Source organism: Salmo salar, chromosome ssa17, assembly GCF_905237065.1.
Source record: "Salmo salar chromosome ssa17, Ssal_v3.1, whole genome shotgun sequence".
NCBI lineage: Eukaryota > Metazoa > Chordata > Actinopteri > Salmoniformes > Salmonidae > Salmo > Salmo salar.
The window spans coordinates 62426690-62443930 of NC_059458.1; the positions used below are offsets into that span (position 1 = coordinate 62426690).

Genomic DNA, 17241 nt, shown 5'->3' on the forward strand with positions numbered 1-17241 from the left:
GTGGCCAGACTGCGCTGAACTGCCGGAGTGGCCAGACTGCGCTGAACTGCCGGAGTGGCCAGACTGCCCTGAACTGCCGGAGTGGCCAGACTGCCCTGAACTGCCGGAGTGGCCAGACTGCCCTGAACTGCCGGAGTGGCCAGACTGCCCTGAACTGCCGGAGTGGCCAGACTGCCCTGAACTGCCGGAGTGGCCAGACTGCCCTGAACTGCCGGAGTGGCCAGACTGCCCTGAACTGCCGGAGTGGCCAGACTGCCCTGAACTGCCGGAGTGGCCAGACTGCCCTGAACTGCCGGAGTGGCCAGACTGCCCTGAACTGCCGGAGTGGCCGACTGCCCCTGAACTGCCGGAGTGGCCAGACTGCCCTGAACTGCCGGAGTGGCCAGACTGCCCTGAACTGCCGGAGTGGCCAGACTGCCCTGAACTGCCGGAGTGGCCAGACTGCCCCTGAACTGCCGGAGTGGCCAGACTGCCCTGAACTGCCGGAGTGGCCAGACTGCCCTGAACTGCCGGAGTGGCCAGACTGCCCTGAACTGCCGGAGTGGCCAGACTGCCCTGAACTGCCGGAGTGGCCAGACTGCCCTGAACTGCCGGAGTGGCCAGACTGCCCTGAACTGCCGGAGTGGCCAGACTGCCCTGAACTGCCGGAGTGGCCAGACTGCCCTGAACTGCCGGAGTGGCCAGACTGCCCTGAACTGCCGGAGTGGCCAGACTGCCCTGAACTGCCGGAGTGGCCAGACTGCCCTGAACTGCCGGAGTGGCCAGACTGCCCTGAACTGCCGGAGTGGCCAGACTGCCCTGAACTGCCGGAGTGGCCAGACTGCCCTGAACTGCCGGAGTGGCCAGACTGCCCTGAACTGCCGGAGTGGCCAGACTGCCCTGAACTGCCGGAGTGGCCAGACTGCCCTGAACTGCCGGAGTGGCCAGACTGCCCTGAACTGCCGGAGTGGCCAGACTGCCCTGAACTGCCGGAGTGGCCAGACTGCCCTGAACTGCCGGAGTGGCCAGACTGCCCTGAACTGCCGGAGTGGCCAGACTGCGCCTGAACTGCCGGAGTGGCCAGACTGCGCTGAACTGCCGGAGTGGCCAGACTGCGCTGAACTGCCGGAGTGGCCAGACTGCGCTGAACTGCCGGAGTGGCCAGACTGCGCTGAACTGCCGGAGTGGCCAGACTGCGCTGAACTGCCGGAGTGGCCAGACTGCCCTGAACTGCCGGAGTGGCCAGACTGCCCTGAACTGCCGGAGTGGCCAGACTGCCCTGAACTGCCGGAGTGGCCAGACTGCCCTGAACTGCCGGAGTGGCCAGACTGCCCTGAACTGCCGGAGTGGCCAGACTGCCCTGAACTGCCGGAGTGGCCAGACTGCCCTGAACTGCCGGAGTGGCCAGACTGCCCTGAACTGCCGGAGTGGCCAGACTGCCCTGAACTGCCGGAGTGGCCAGACTGCCCTGAACTGCCGGAGTGGCCAGACTGCCCTGAACTGCCGGAGTGGCCAGACTGCCCTGAACTGCCGGAGTGGCCAGACTGCCCTGAACTGCCGGAGTGGCCAGACTGCCCTGAACTGCCGGAGTGGCCAGACTGCCCTGAACTGCCCCGAATTGCCAGACTGCCCTGAACTGCCCCGAATTGCCAGACTGCCCAGACTGTCCCGAATTGCCAGACTGCCCAGACTGTCCCGAATTGCCAGACTGCCCAGACTGTCCCGAATTGCCAGACTGCCCAGACTGTCCCGAATTGCCAGACTGCCCAGACTCTCCCGAATTGCCAGACTGCCCCGACTGCCCCCCGGCGAAGCCAGAGTGGCCCGACAGCCTGGAACGGCCGGAGCCAGAGCCACCTCCAGAAATAGGTGGGTTGGGGAGGGGGGGGTGTAGCACAGTGCCGTCGTTGACGGCAGCCACCCTCCCTTCCCCTCCCTTTAGAAAGGGGACTTTTTGTTGGTGTTGCTTGGGGTTATTTTTTGTTAAGGTGCTTCTGGGGTAGCACCTTTAAGGGGGTACTGTCACGTCCTGGCCAGTATATAAGGTTAATTGTTTTGTAGTTTGGTCAGGGCGTGGCAGGGGGTATTTGTTTTCTGTGGTTCGGGGTGGTGTGTTTGTGTAAAGGGTGTTTAATTTAGTAATTCCGGGTTTTGGTTTATGTTTAGTAATTCTATGGTTAGTCTAGGTTGTGTGTTTCTATGTTTGGTTGATTGGGGTTGGGACTCTCAGTTGAAGGCAGGTGTTGTCTATCTGCCTTTGATTGAGAGTTCCATATATTAGGGTGTGTTTGTATGTGTGATTTGTGGGTGATTGTTCTGTGTTTCGCCTTGTGCCTTACCAGACTGTTTTTGTTGATCGTTCGTGTTTTTGTTATTTTGTATGTTCGTTTTGAAAGATAATTAAAAATCAAGATGAGCATTCACGTACCTGCTGCATTTTGGTCCTCATTCACCGACAACAACCGTGACACTACCTGCCTAACTGATATTAACTTAGAGAAACATAGAAATAAGTGTACTCTAATCTAACCCCTAGCCATACTACTGTATCCCAAAACATTTTCGGCCCACAATTTTTTATCTCTTCAAAATGGCTTCCTTTTCCGTCTGCTATTCTCAGATGTGGAAGAAAGGGATTGGAATATAAGTTCTACAATCAGTTGGAGCGAATACTTGGTCATGAAGCGGTCTCCATTGATGAGTATGATGAAAGAGATGATCAAACAGTAGACCAGGACACAGGTACAGTGGTAGTACAGACGGTTATCTGTTTACACTGAAGACTCAGTCCATCCAATCAGCAGAGTCGTACCTACGATCTGGAGGTTTCCAATGTATATGTCTCCCGGAGCAGGTGCTGATGGGATGTGATACACCCCGTGGTCAGAGCCAGAGACGCTGGGCCTCAATGAGCTGTGGGGGAATGAGGGGTCCAGACGAGCCACCGAGGTTGCGTCCGCAATGGGCACATTTTCGCCGACATCGCGGAGAAGCTGGCCTCCATGGGGCATTTCAAAACGGCTGAGCAGTGCCACTCGAGGGTTAAGCGGCTGAGAATAACCTATCGACGGTGTCTCCACAGCAGGACGTAAGTGGAAAGCACAGATCATTTGTGGGTAAGGCGAGTCATGGTGCCTAAATTGAGAATTGTTACAAATGAATCCTTCATCTCCCACTGTTCTCCACCTCCCTCTATCTCTGCTCGTACCTACGGAAATGGAGGGGAGCCCTTACTCTTCAGATACTACAGGTTCCTGGAGCCGGTGCTAAGCAATGACACTCTCTACCTCGATGCAGAGATTGCTTATTTGTGTGATGACTTCAATCCAGATCCCACTGAAGGAGCAGATCAGGAAACATGTATGGTGCCTCCTCATCATCCTTACCCTCTATGTAAGTCTAATGTAGTTAGGGTCCTGTGTTTTTCCTGTGTCAGTGACAACAGTTCTTTGTCCTGGTCAGGTAAAATAAGAACCCTAGTCATAATCAATCTTCAAAAATGTACTTAGTAGCCACCTAAAGCCTCCCAAAAACATATAAACTTAGCAAAAAAAGATATGGCCTCTCACACTGTCAACTGTGTTTATTTTCAGCAAACTTAACATGTGTAAATATTTGTATGAACATAACACGATTCAACAACTGAGATATAAACTGAACAGGTTCCACAGACATGTGACTAACAGAAATGGAATAATGTGTCCCTGAACGAAGGGGCGGTCAAAATCTAGTAACAGTCAGTATCTGGTGTGGCCACCAGCTGCATTAAGTACTGCAGTGCATCTTTTCCACATGGACTACACCAGATTTGCCAGTTCTTGCTGAGAGATGCTACCCCACTCTTCCACCAAGGCACCTGAAAGTTCCTGGACATTTCTGGGGGGAATGGACCTAGCCCTCACCCTCCGATCCAACAGGTCCCAGACGTGGTCAATTGGATTGAGATCCGGGCTCTTCGCTGGCCATGGCAGAATACTGACATTCCTGTCCTGCAGGAAATCAAGAACAGAACGAGCAGTATGGCTGGTGGCATTGTCAAGCTGGAGGGTCATGTCAGGAAGAGCCTGCAGAAAGGGTACCCTGTAACGCACAGCTTTGAGATTGACTGGAATGACAACAAGCTCTGTCCGATGATGCTGTGACACACCGCCCCAGACCATAAAGGACCCTCCACCTCCAAATCGTTCCCGCTCCAGAGTACAGGCCTCGGTGTAACGCTCATTCCTTCGACGATAAACGCGAATCCGACCATCACCCCTGGTGAGACAAAACCGCGACTTGTCAGTGAAGAGGTCTGGTGAGGACCTGCCTTACAACAGGCCTACATGCCCTCAGTCCAGTCTCTCTCAGCCTATTGCGGGCAGTGTGAGCACTGATGAAGGGATTGTGCGTTCCTGGTGTAACTCGGGCAGTTGTTGTTGCCATTCTGTACCTGTCCCGCAGGTGTGATGTTCGGATGTACCGATCCTGTGCAGGTGTTGTTACATGTGGTCTGCCACTGCGAGGATGATCAGCTGTCCATCCTGTCTCCCTGTAGCGCTGTCTTAGGCGTCTCACAGCACGAACATTGCAATTTATTGCCCTGGCCACATCTGCAGTCCTGATGCCTCCTTGCAGCATGCCTAAGGCACGTTCACGCAGATGAGCAGGGACCCTTGGCATCTTTCTTTTGGTGTTTTTCAGAGTCAGTAGAAAGACCTCGTTAGTGTCCTAAGTTTTCAGAACTGTGACCTTAATTGCCTACCGTCTGTAAGCTGTTAGTGTCTTAACGACCGTTCCACAGGTGCATGTTCTTTAATTGTTTATGGTTCATTGAACAAGCATGGGAAACTGTGTTTAAAACCTTTACAATGAAGATTTGTGAAGTTATTTGGATTTTTACGAATTATCTTTGAAAGACAGTGTCCTGAAAAAGGGACGTTTCTTTTTTTCCCAGCCAGTTACGCTGTGACAGAGTCCAGCAGAAAGATGCCCTGGCCTGATCGGGAGACCCAGGCTCTGCTGGAGGTCTGGGGTGAGGACTATGTGTAGCTCTTCCTCTGCGGCTGCTTGAAGAACAGACACGTGTTTGAGTACATCTCACAGAGGATGACGGCACAGGGGTTCATCAGGACGGCTGAGCACTGCCACACCCCCATCAAACGACTCAAGCCAAGCTTCCACCATGACAAGTGTGTGAAAAGATTTATAACTACCATTTCACGTCTAATTATTTACTTTATAAATTACACCGCAACATCGGGTATAAATTGAGATGCTATATCTTTAATTCATCAAATCAATGCTTTACTTAATTTCTTCACATTAATAAACTATGTAATTGCAGTCTTGCTTTTGTCACTGTTATTGTTACATAGTACATGTGGTCAGAGGATATAATGATCCAACTGAAATTCCCTCTGAACAGTGTGTCTAATCTTTCGTTTCCTCAGAAGGGAATGTAAGTTCTACGACCAGATGGAGGAGATTTTCTCGAGGGAGCTCAACGTCCACAGTTTGGCCGAAGATTCGTTAGACAATGAGGAAGCTGCTGTCTGGGAGTCTACACATGAAGTTGACCAAAGGAAAGGTAAAGCAAAGCCATACCATACCTTGAAATGTTCATGAAACGTTCTATGAGTTGTCTTATTTCAACTAAACTAACCCCCTTCCCACTCTAAACAATGTCTTCATTGGGTGTCTGTCTTCAGCTAGCCCTATTTTAACTGACGGCTCCAAGTTCAACTGGAGCGACAGTAACCCAGGTCATCCTCAGTATCTGGGGGAGTGACGAGGTACAGGAGGGTCTGAAGGGCTGAACCAAAAACAGACACATTTTCACCGAGATCTCTCAGGCAATGGCCAACGAGGGCTACCTGAGGACAGCCGAACAGTGCCAGTCTAGAGTGAGCTGCTAAAGGCAACTTCCGCCAGCTCTGTGAGAGCAAACAGTAAGCCGTGGGGGATAAGATATGGATCTGAAATTGATAACCACTATTTATAATTCTGAATTGATTATGATGACTCCATACTGATGGATCAGTTTTGTATTCAAGGTTAGAGGTTTGCCATGCTCATGTTAGTAAAACAAAGCTAATTAACTAACCAGATATGAGGAATAAGCATTGTGTCAACAACCAAATATTCTGTTTTATTTTCCCAGGATTGGAGGGGAAAAGGTGGAGTGCAAATTCTACGATCAGTTTGTGCAAATATTCGGGAACAAGTATATATCCTGTGACTCTCTGGCTGAGGAACCAAATGACGCCACAGACGTGGGAGAGGTCCCAGGTGGCCAAGTCCAAGAAACAGGTAAGGAAACAATCTCCTAATCTTTCATTATACTATAAACGTTGGGCCTTTGTTTTTTTTGTATTTATTTCAGGCTCTCCAGAATCAGGCAGCTGTCCATCACCATGGGAACTAGATCTCCCCTGGAGCATTGAGGAGACTGAAGCCCTCCTCGACATATTGGTCAGTGACAGAATCCAAGTGGACCTGAGGGGAAACACTGAACTGGAACACATTCATACAGAGATCTCTCAAATGATGGCTGACCAGGGCTTCATGAAAACAGCAGAGCAGTGCCAGACAAGGTCAACGCAACTGAACCTGAGTATTATTTCATTCTTACGACGAGGAAGCATTTGTTTTACATTTTTTATTCAACCTTTATGTAACTAGGCAAGTCAGTTAAGAACAAATTCTTATTGAGGACCAGGACGAGGCTGGGCCAATTGTGTGCCACCTTATGGGACTCCCAGTCACGTCCGGATGTGATGCAGCCTGGATTAGGGATCATCTGAAAGACAGTTTTGTAGCGCCACAGGAAAGCTGCAATGACTCAACAATGACTTTGGAAAAGAGGTTTATTAACAATTACAAAGACCTGTCTCCTGCGTTGTTTTAAGAGAGGTACTGTATTCTATCAAAGAGGCACTGTTGCTTTGTTGGATATTGCTGAAGGGACTCAACATCCATCCTACGTTTTCTGTTGGAAATCAGACACATGTATTTAACCTTTGTATAGATGCTTAAATCTAAGTGAAATGGACTATCTGAATGTTCTTTGTCATGTATGTCACAGTAAGTGCACATGTGTTGTGACATAAGGTCCTTTTCACTAAACGTAACAAAACCTTTTTAAAGGGATTGGCTTGAGTGAATCCTCTAACGAGAATTGTTCAAAACCTCATGACGTTATGAACATCTTGCATTATGATTTACCAAACAAAAGGCTGGCTATTATGTATATATTTGTGTATTTTATGTACATTTGTGTTTTAGCAAACTCACTGTACTTTTAGGGCTATTTTCAAGTGAACTAATTTAGATAAAATTCCTTTGAGTGGAGTTTGATTGCCTGACTGTTTGGGTACTGTATCATCTCTGTTACTGTGGGATATCTTTCTCTCAATGTGTTTTAACCAATATCTTGGTTCACCGAAACACTGAGGTTTGTGTTGTTACCAGCTTTAACCACTGGGGGAGACTGTGAACAAATCCTATTTTTATCCTCAACATGTCTTGAGGATAAACCACTAGAATTCTGGAAGCACAGGCACCTAATTATTCCTTAGTCATACGTTATTGTTATATACCACGGTGAAATAGCCGTTGCAACAAATCCTGCTCTCAGCATTGATGGTGTTCGTTGTTCATAGGAAGACTATTTGCATAGAGAGGACACTTTGCATAGACAGCACATGCTTCAGTGCTCTGGGAGTGTTTATATCCCTGTGAGTTTAATACTTCATGACTGAGAGCTGTCCTTCATGACAGCACAACCCACAACAACCATGACTTGTATCACCATCTTCATAGCAATTTAGATTAAGAATCCATTATATACAGAAAATACACGAGCTCTGAAGCAAGCTTCCAGAAAATTGGAACGGAAATGGCGCCACACCAAACTGGAAGTCTTCCGACTAGCTTGGAAAGACAGTACCGTGCAGTATCGAAGAGCCCTCACTGCTGCTCGATCATCCTATTTTTCCAACTTAATTGAGGAAAATAAGAACAATCCGAAATTTCTTTTTGATAGTGTCGCAAAGCTAACTAAAAAGCAGCATTCGCAAATGGAGGATGGCTTTCACTTCAGCAGTAATACATTTATGAACTTCTTTGAGGAAAAGATCATGATCATTAGAAAGCAAATTACGGACTCCTCTTTAAATCTGGGTATTCCTCCAAAGCTCCATTGTCCTGAGTCTACACAACTCTGCCAGGACCTAGGATCAAGGGGGATACTAAAGTGTTTTAGTATTATATCTCTAGACACAATGATGAAAATAATCATGGCCTCCAAACCCTCAAGCTGCATACTGGACCCTATTCCAACTAAACTACTGAAAGAGCTGCTTCCTGTGCTTGGCCCTCCTATGTTGAACATAATAAACGGCTCTCTATCCACCGGATGTGTACCAAGCTCACTAAAAGTGGCAGTAATAAAGCCTCTCTTGAAAAAGCCGAATCTTGACCCAGAAATTATAAAAAACTATCGGCCTATATCGAATCTTCCATTCCTCTCAAAAATGTTAGAAAAAGCTGTTGCACAGCAACTCACTGCCTTCCTGAAGACAAACAATGTATACGAAACGCTTCAGTCTGGTTTTAGACCCCATCATAGCTCTGAGACTGCACTTGTGAAGGTGGTAAATGACCTTTTAATGACGTCAGACCGAGGCTCTGCATCTGTCCTCGTGCTCCTAGATCTTAGTGCCGCTTTTGATACCATCGATCACCACATTCTTTTGGAGAGATTGTAAACCCAAATTGGTCTACATGGACAAGTTCTGGCCTGGTTTAGATCTTATCTGTCGGAAAGATATCAGTTTGTCTCTGTGAATGGTTTGTCCTCTGAGAAATCAATTGTAAATTTCGGTGTTCCTCAAGGTTCCGTTTTAGGACCACTATTGTTTTCACTATATATTTTACCTCTTGGGGATGTCATTCGAAAACATAATGTTAAATTTCACTGCTATGCGGACGACACACAGCTGTACATTAGAAGCCAGAAGCCTGTGTTTCAGCAATAAAGACGTGGATGGCTGCAAACTTTCTACTTTTAAACTCGGACAAAACAGAGATGCTTGTTCTAGGTCCCAAGAAACAAAGAGATCTTCTGTTGAATCTGACAATTAATCTGGATGGTTGTACAGTCGTCTCAAATAAAACTGTGAAGGACCTCGGCGTTACTCTGGACCCTGATCTCTCTTTTGAAGAACATATCAAGACTATTTCAAGGACAGCTTTTTTCCATCTACGTAACATTGCAAAAAATCTGAAACTTTCTGTCCAAAAATGACGCAGAAAAATTCATCCATGCTTTTGTTACTTCTAGGCTGGACTACTGCAATGCTCTACTTTCCGGCTACCCGGATAAAGCACTAAATAAACTTCAGTTAGTGCTAAATACGGCTGCTAGAATCCTGACTAGAACCAAAAAATGTGATCATATTACTCCAGTGCTAGCCTCCCTACACTAGCTTCCTGTTAAGGCAAGGGCTGATTTCAAGGTTTTACTGCTAACCTACAAAGCATTACATGGGCTTGCTCCTACCTATCTTTCCGATTTGATCCTGCCGTACATACCTACACGTACGCTACGGTCACAAGACGCAGGCCTCCTAATTGTCCCTAGAATTTCTAAGCAAACGGCTGGAGGTAGGGCTTTCTCCTATAGAGCTCCATTTTTATGGAATGGTCTGCCTACCCATGTGAGAGACGCAGACTCAGTCTCAACCTTTAAGTCTTTACTGAAGACTTATCTCTTCAGTAGGTCCTATGATTAAGTATAGTCTGGCCCAGGAGTGTGAAGGTGAACGGAAAGGGTGGAGCAACGAACCGCCCTTGCTGTCTCTGCCTTGCCGGTTCCCCTCTCTCCACTGGGATTCTCTGCCTCTAACCCTATTACAGGGGCTGAGTCACTGGCGAACTGGTGTTCTTCCATGCCGTCCATGGGAGGGGTGTGTCACTTGAGTGGGCTGAGTCACTGACGTGGTCTTCCTATCTGGGTTGGCGCCCCTCCCTCTTGGGTTGTGCCGTGGCGCAGATCTTTGTGGGCTATACTCGGCCTTGTCTTAGGACGGTAAGTTGGTGGTTGGAGACATCCCTCTAGTGGTGTGGGGGCTGTGCTTTGGCAAAGTGGGTGGGGTTATATCCTGCCTGTTTGGCCCTGTCCGGGGGTTTCATCGGATGGGGCCACAGTGTCTCCTGACCCCTCCTGTCTCAGCCTCCAGTATTTATGCTGCAGTAGTTTATGTGTCGGGGGGCTAGGGTCAGTCTGTTACATCTGGAGTATTTCTCTTGTCTTATCCGGTGTCCTGTGTGAATTTAAATATGCTCTCTCTAATTCTCTCTTTCTTTCTTTCTCTCGGAGGACCTGCGCCCTAAGACCATGCCTCAGGACTACCTGGCATGATGACGCCTTGCTGTCCCCAGTCCACCTGGAAGTGCTGCTGCTCCAGTTTCATCTGTTCTGCCTGCGGCTATGGAACCCTGACCTGTTCACCGGACGTGCTTGTTGCACCCTCGACAACTACTATGATTATTATTATTTGACCATGCTGGTCATTTATGAACATTTTAACATCTTGACCATGTTCTGTTATAATATCCACCCGGCACAGCCAGAAGAGGACTGGCCACCCCTCAAAGCCTGGTTCCTCTCTAGGTTTCTTCCTAGGTTTTTGGCCTTTCTAGGGAGTTTTTCCTAGGGAGTTTTTCCTAGCCACCGTGCTTCTTTCACATGCATTGCTTGCTGTTTGGGGTTTTAGGCTGGGTTTCTGTACAGCACTTTGAGATATCAGCTGATGTACGAAGGGCTATATAAATACATTTGATTTGATTTGATTAAGATACTGATCTGTAGTTATAATCGTGATGAGAAAGTTAATACCATATGTTGATATAAATGTACATTCTGCCAGTGTTGATGTGTACTAAGTTGAGGGTTTTAACTTTGAGTGCTAGGACCAATGTAAATCACTGAAGCATTGTCATTCTAATTTTGGGTTGGATAATTAATTTGATTTTTATTATGATTTGGAAACGGAATGATTTTTTGAAAACTGACCAATTGATTTGAGTAAGTTCTTAGTATGTTAATAACTATATGAATGAAGCAATTCATGTATCATGGGTTGTTTTGATTGTTATGCTAATTGTGACATGGGAAAGAAGTTGTGTAATAAAGATGTTGACACTATTCTCAGCATTCCCTGGTGAATGGAGAGGGTGAACTCTGATCCTGAGAGTGAAACTGATCCTAATCTATTTGACCTACATCCATTACCAAATTACGTTTTGATAATATTGATCCAAACCCTGAGTAGAGGGCCCAAATTGATCTGACGGCCCTTTTTGGTTTGTAAACGTTGTCCTAAGAGTTGCAACTGCAGATGGTGTTCAAAGGGAAGACGTGAGTCGATGGTCATTTCCACCATGCTGACCCTTATTATTGTGCTAGTGTGACGATTGTCCTGTGTGTTGTAATGAAGCTTGTGTGCTATGTGCCAAAAGAATGATTGTTGTATTTGTTCCACATTCCCATGCGAGCCACAATAACTAAAGGTGTAATCAATGGTATTGGAGGTTGTACCTCCAAAGGGGGGAGTGTAAGGATTTTTATCATATATGTACATTACAGGAAGACGCTTGTGCATGGAAAACTCTCACGTCACCCCGCTCCTCCGCTCTCTCCACTGGCTTCCAGTCGAAGCTCGCATCCGCTACAAGACCATGGTGCTTGCCTACGGAGCTGTGAGGGGAACGGCACCTCCGTACCTTCAGGCTCTGATCAGGCCCTACACTCAAACAAGGGCACTGCGTTCATCCACCTCTGGCCTGCTCGCCTCCCTACCTCTGAGGAAGCACAGTTCCCGCTCAGCCCAGTCAAAACTGTTCGCTGCTCTGGCACCCCAATGGTGGAACAAGCTCCCTCACGACGCCAGGACAGCGGAGTCAATCACCACCTTCCGGAGACACCTGAAACCCCACCTCTTTAAGGAATACCTAGGATAGGATAAAGTAATCCTTCTAACCCCCCCCCTTTAAAAGATTTAGATGCACTATTGTAAAGTGGTTGTTCCACTGGATATCATAAGGTGAATGCACCAATTTGTAAGTCGCTCTGGATAAGAGCGTCTGCTAAATGACTTAAATGTTAAATGTTAAATGAAAAGACATAGTATGCATGAACTGTTACTTAGGAACACCTGTAATTACAAAAGTACAATGCTTGATGTTTTGCTTTAGCTTGCGATTAAGGATCAGTGTTAAACACATTACAAGTGCATTAAGAGGTCAATTGTCTAATTCATATGCCTGTGTGTTGAACTATACTGTTGGTAACAGATGGATAAAGAGAACTAAGCCAGTTCCTGTTGATGCTATGTTCCAGTCTTACTTCTGCTAGCACATGATAGCAATAAGAAGGATTGGGAAACTAACTGCCAATGACAACATAAGCTAAACTCCGCCTAACAGAGACAACTTTGTATTAGCAACTGATAATTATGAGCTTATATGGTATTAAAGTTAAGGGACATCACCCTGGGCGGGGTGATCCTCAGTAGGGGATAAAAAGGGAAAACACCATCTTTAGAACTGAATGTCTTGCTTGCAAATTACTGTAAGTGTATACTCCAGGTTGCAATTATTATTAAACAAACTAACCACTGATCAAAAAGTTTCATGTAGTCTCTTATGTGCACATAGGGCAGAATTCCCATACTAGACCTAATGCAGGTGCTGAGGGGAGGAGATGATCCAGTACAATGACACAGTGTGTAGTAGAGCTGAACAACAATAGAGTCAAACTAGAGCTATGTCTAGAAGACCTTAGATCATAACTGATCACTAAATGTTTCTCCTGATCATTAACTACATGTTGACTCTGTTGAGTAACTCAAGGAAAACCACCAACCAATCTGAATAGAGATGATGTGAAATGGTTAAAGCTGGAATCCATAGCGGTGAAACTTTCAAGTTTGTTTGCAACATTACAACAACAAAGACTTTACTTCAAACATCCAACACTGTTTTTTTCCCTTGGACATCATTGCATGAGTGATAGAACAGCAGAGTATGTTCAAAGATAATTTTTTTACCATGATGCAGGATGGTCCTGGCCCCGTTTATAAAAACAAACAAAAACAATCACATATGCGCCTGGGGTGACTAGTGGCAGTTTCACCCTATGCGATCTCAGCTTTAAAACCCCTCAGGATTGTATTTTGAATAGCTAGAATTGAATCAACATGATTCAAACACATACAATAAAGCCCCTAAACATTACCCAGACATCCTCCCTCACACCACTGTGGTAGTTCCAGAGATCAGCAGGTGAAGCAGGAGACTGGATACATCAGAGCTCTGGAGATCTCCCCTTTAGAACGGTCAGTCAGCAGCATCACACAGTCCACACACAGACTGCAGTTACTCACCCTGACCAACTGAGGAAGGCAGAAAGCAGATACTATCTTGTCTAATAACACAGTAATAACAATACGTTCCATTTGTAGATGTCTATAATCAATATATCAGTCCCCATTCAGCACCTATATCAGAAACCATTTCAGTGATTACATAGCTACCAGGTTTCTACATCACATCAGTCTGACTGTCCAGGAAGACTATTTACATATAAGACACTTTGCATTGGCAGCACATGCTTCAGTGCTCTGGTAGTGTTTATATCTCTGGGAGTTGAACACTTCATGACTGAGAGCTGTCCTTCATGACAACAGAACCCACAACAACCATGACTTTTTTCACCATCTTCATCTGGACACTTGCCCTCTGCTTTCAAGGTTACAGTGTTAAGATATTGTTTTATATCGTAGAAAGAAATCATTCAAGATGCACAAAATATTAATATATATATGGCTTTAATATGTATATTCCAAACTATTTATTACAATATGTAGTTAATAATTAAATGTGTTTTTAATTCATTTTCAAGTGGACAGTACGCTGTGACTCAGACTCCTGCAGTGAAAGCTGTTCTCCCAGGACAGTCAGTCTCTCTAACTGTAAAACCAGCAGTAATGTGTATAACAATAACCATCTATACTGGTACCAACATAAACCTGGAGGAGCTCCTAAACTCCTTATTTACTATGCTACAACACTTCAGTCTGCGACCCCATCTAGATTCAGTGGTAGTGGAACTCATAGTGACTTCACTCTGACCATCAGTGGATTGCAGGCTGAATATGCAGGAGATTACTACTGTCAGAGTTACCACAATGGTCCAGTATTCACACAGTGATAAATAACCTGACAAAAACCTCCCTCAGTCAGACTGCACAGCAACTGTACTGCTACAGCTGGGACGTACTGTAGAGGAGATCAACTCTGGCATTTGACAATGTGATTAGAAAGCAATAATTCGGACAAAATGTTCTCTGTTATCATTATCATCATCATCAGTATCCTGATTAAATTACAGATGATTATTGCTATATTGTCATGACACCTCAGTGTAAATATAAAAAGTAACCCCACCGAGTCGCAGAAGTCCAAAAAATGTGAAACATTTCAGCCTCCACTTCCCTCCGTGTATGAAATAAAAAGATGTGGAGCTCAGACATTAGACTCATGTCAGTAACTGTCAATGCCTGTCCTTAGTAATACCAATCTTATGTCATCTATTAAATGGTGGTTTATTCAGTGTAAGAAAGTCCCCTTCCTTGAATCCACCTCAGAGGTTACAGTAAAACTAGTTCACCCACTCACATCTGGCCCAGTCCAGGCAGTGAAACTGAAACTAGACTGGGAGCTGTGGGAGTGAAACAGATTTGCATAGACTGGGCTCGGTGGTTCTGCATGTCCCAGAATAGAGCAGCACTGTCACCAGATGTTCATTCTGCTCCCAGGGGCTTGGAGGTAGAGAAGACCCCCCATTGTTGAAAACCATAGCAAAAACATTGAATTTAGTAAAATCATATTAGGAATAAAACATGACAAATATATATGTTATGGAAAGTAACTGTTTGGCAGTGTGAGTTCTGAGAGCAGATCTTAGAGGTTTATTATCAAATATCACTAATTATCATCACTGGTATTGGTGCTACAGTATAACAGGATCATTCAGTTGTAGTAATGATTGCAGAGTTCTTGTTGGATCAGATGCCTTTTTTATTCTGTTTGAAAACATGAGAGTAGCTATATGCTACAATGCTGAAATGATAGAACCTGATTGATCTAAATTAGTATGAAATGTGCTGCATATTCATGAGATAGTGATCACTGGAGTGATGATTAAATGAACTATTGGGGTTAGTTTTCAATCAAAACAAGCTTTATTTTAATTCATAGGCAAGAAGACATGAACAACTGAGTCTCAAAATAGTTCATTTATCATACAGCACTACTGATATTATTCACTATTATACTGTAACATTCAGCTCTAAAATACTAATGTTTCCAGAACTATGTGGGGACTCTCTAACCCCTTACAATGGCTTCTCCGGTCTCTAGACACTACAGTGACTTTTACGTAAGTCTGCCGCATCACTGGTGTCATCATGGGCGACCCTACAGGTGTACACCTCTCCCTCTTCCCAGGATGCCTTGCTTAGGGTCAGGGTGCTGCTGCGGCTGTAGCGGCCACCCTTCTCTTCTTCTGTGGTGGTCAGGATCCCCTCCTTCACCTCTGCTCCGTCCACCTCCCAGCTCACCATCGCCCCCTGGGGGGAGTAGCCACTCAGCAGGCAGGCCAGTGTGGCCGAGCCCCCAGAGAGCTGCTCAGAGGACGGGGGGAGCAGAGACACTGTGGGCCTGACAGAGGGACCAGCTGGAGAAGAGAGGAGAGAGCAGGGTCAGCTAGTACTACTCCATAATGGAATATATTAGGAGAGGAGATGAGAGGATATGAGAGAGAGAGAGAGAGAGAGAGAGAGAGAGAGAGAGAGAGAGAGAGAGAGAGAGAGAGAGAGAGAGAGAGAGAGAGAGAGAGAGAGTAAGGAGAGGCAATACACACAGGATAAACAATTAGATACAGTACCGAGAACAACTGACAACAACAAAACAAGGAATCTATGTTACATTCATGCTCTACAGTATAGCCCATCAAGAGAAACAAAACACTAGGAGGGGGTTTCGAGGACACAGATGAAGCCTTATCCAAGACTAAAAAGCACTTTCAATTAAGATTTTCCATTGAGCTTACTTTTTAGTTCAGGACTAGTTTTAATGTGTCTGGCAAACGGCCCCTATTTCTACAGAGACATGCAGTAAACAGATATCACATATTCAGATTTAATAATCAGATTGACTATTCACTGTGTAAATCTCCATATCAAGTTCGTCAGGTCTACTCTGAGACACAAGCCACAATGACCTCAAAATACTATTCAAAACTATAGATGACGTTCAACTTTAAACCATGTCAGTGTTAACATCGACTATGATGACAACACAAATTGTTGCTTTTATTATAGAAATAGTAGTTGCTATGTCTTGACAGAACAGTGATGTGATATTTAAGCAATACTGTATATCAAAATGTGCTCTTTTTAAATCGTATGTCAGAAAACTTTATTGCCAAATAAACTTGGTGATATGTGAACAATTCTCTCACTTCTCTGCCCTCTACCAATCTGTCCACAGACATTTCTAAAAAGATATAGCCTAAAAGTATTTCCTCTGGCGAACATAACTTTTCATAACGTTGTTCAATAGCAAGATTACATTTTGTTGTATGATAGAAGACAAAAAATGTACTTACTTTTCAGCACCAGTTTTGTGCCGCTTCCAAAAGTCCACCACGGTGATACATTCTGGTGAATTCGCCGTACCAAAACCTCTTTCACACAAGAGTGAGCACCTTCACACACAGAGCACTCGCAGTACCACCCTAATAGTTCTGAAGTACTAGAATAATATAATAAAGACTTATAGTACTGAAGTACTAGTATAACACAATAGGGATTGATAGTACTGAAGTACCAGTATAATACAATAGGGACTGATCGTCCTGAAGTACTAGTATAATACAATAGGGATTGATAGTACTGAAGTACTAGTATAATACAATAGGGACCGATCGTCCTGAAGTGCTAGTATAATACAATAGGGACTGATTGTACTGAAGTACTAGTATAATACAATAGGGATTGATAGTACTGAAGTACCAGTATAATACAATAGGGATTGACAGTCCTGGGTTAGGAGTATAATCTACTGAAGATAATTAAATTTTCATCTTGGATCACTGATTTACAGTATAAGGTATTTACAACAGTATAAAATAGTCTGTCTGTATAATCTGTA

At 45.2% G+C, this 17241-nt stretch overlaps 2 long non-coding RNA genes across 3 annotated transcripts; one reads left to right on the top strand and one right to left on the bottom strand.

Annotated features, from left to right (window-relative positions):
* Nucleotides 1-2455: 2455 nt before the first annotated feature.
* On the top strand, nucleotides 2456-7100 carry LOC106576303 (uncharacterized). Of its 2 annotated transcripts, none has more exons than XR_006760147.1 (6): nucleotides 2456-2721; nucleotides 2834-3372; nucleotides 4895-5150; nucleotides 5412-5548; nucleotides 5670-5909; nucleotides 6122-7100. It is a non-coding gene; the product is annotated as an uncharacterized lncRNA (long non-coding RNA). The 2 variants fall into 2 exon arrangements; XR_006760148.1 differs by having other exon boundaries at nucleotides 4916-5150.
* Nucleotides 7101-15246: 8146 nt separating this feature from the next.
* LOC106576339 (uncharacterized) lies at nucleotides 15247-17231 on the bottom strand. The gene is made up of 2 exons (XR_006760149.1): nucleotides 16697-17231; nucleotides 15247-15763 (listed from the first exon to the last, which is right to left on the bottom strand). It is a non-coding gene; the product is annotated as an uncharacterized lncRNA (long non-coding RNA).
* Nucleotides 17232-17241: the final 10 nt, after the last annotated feature.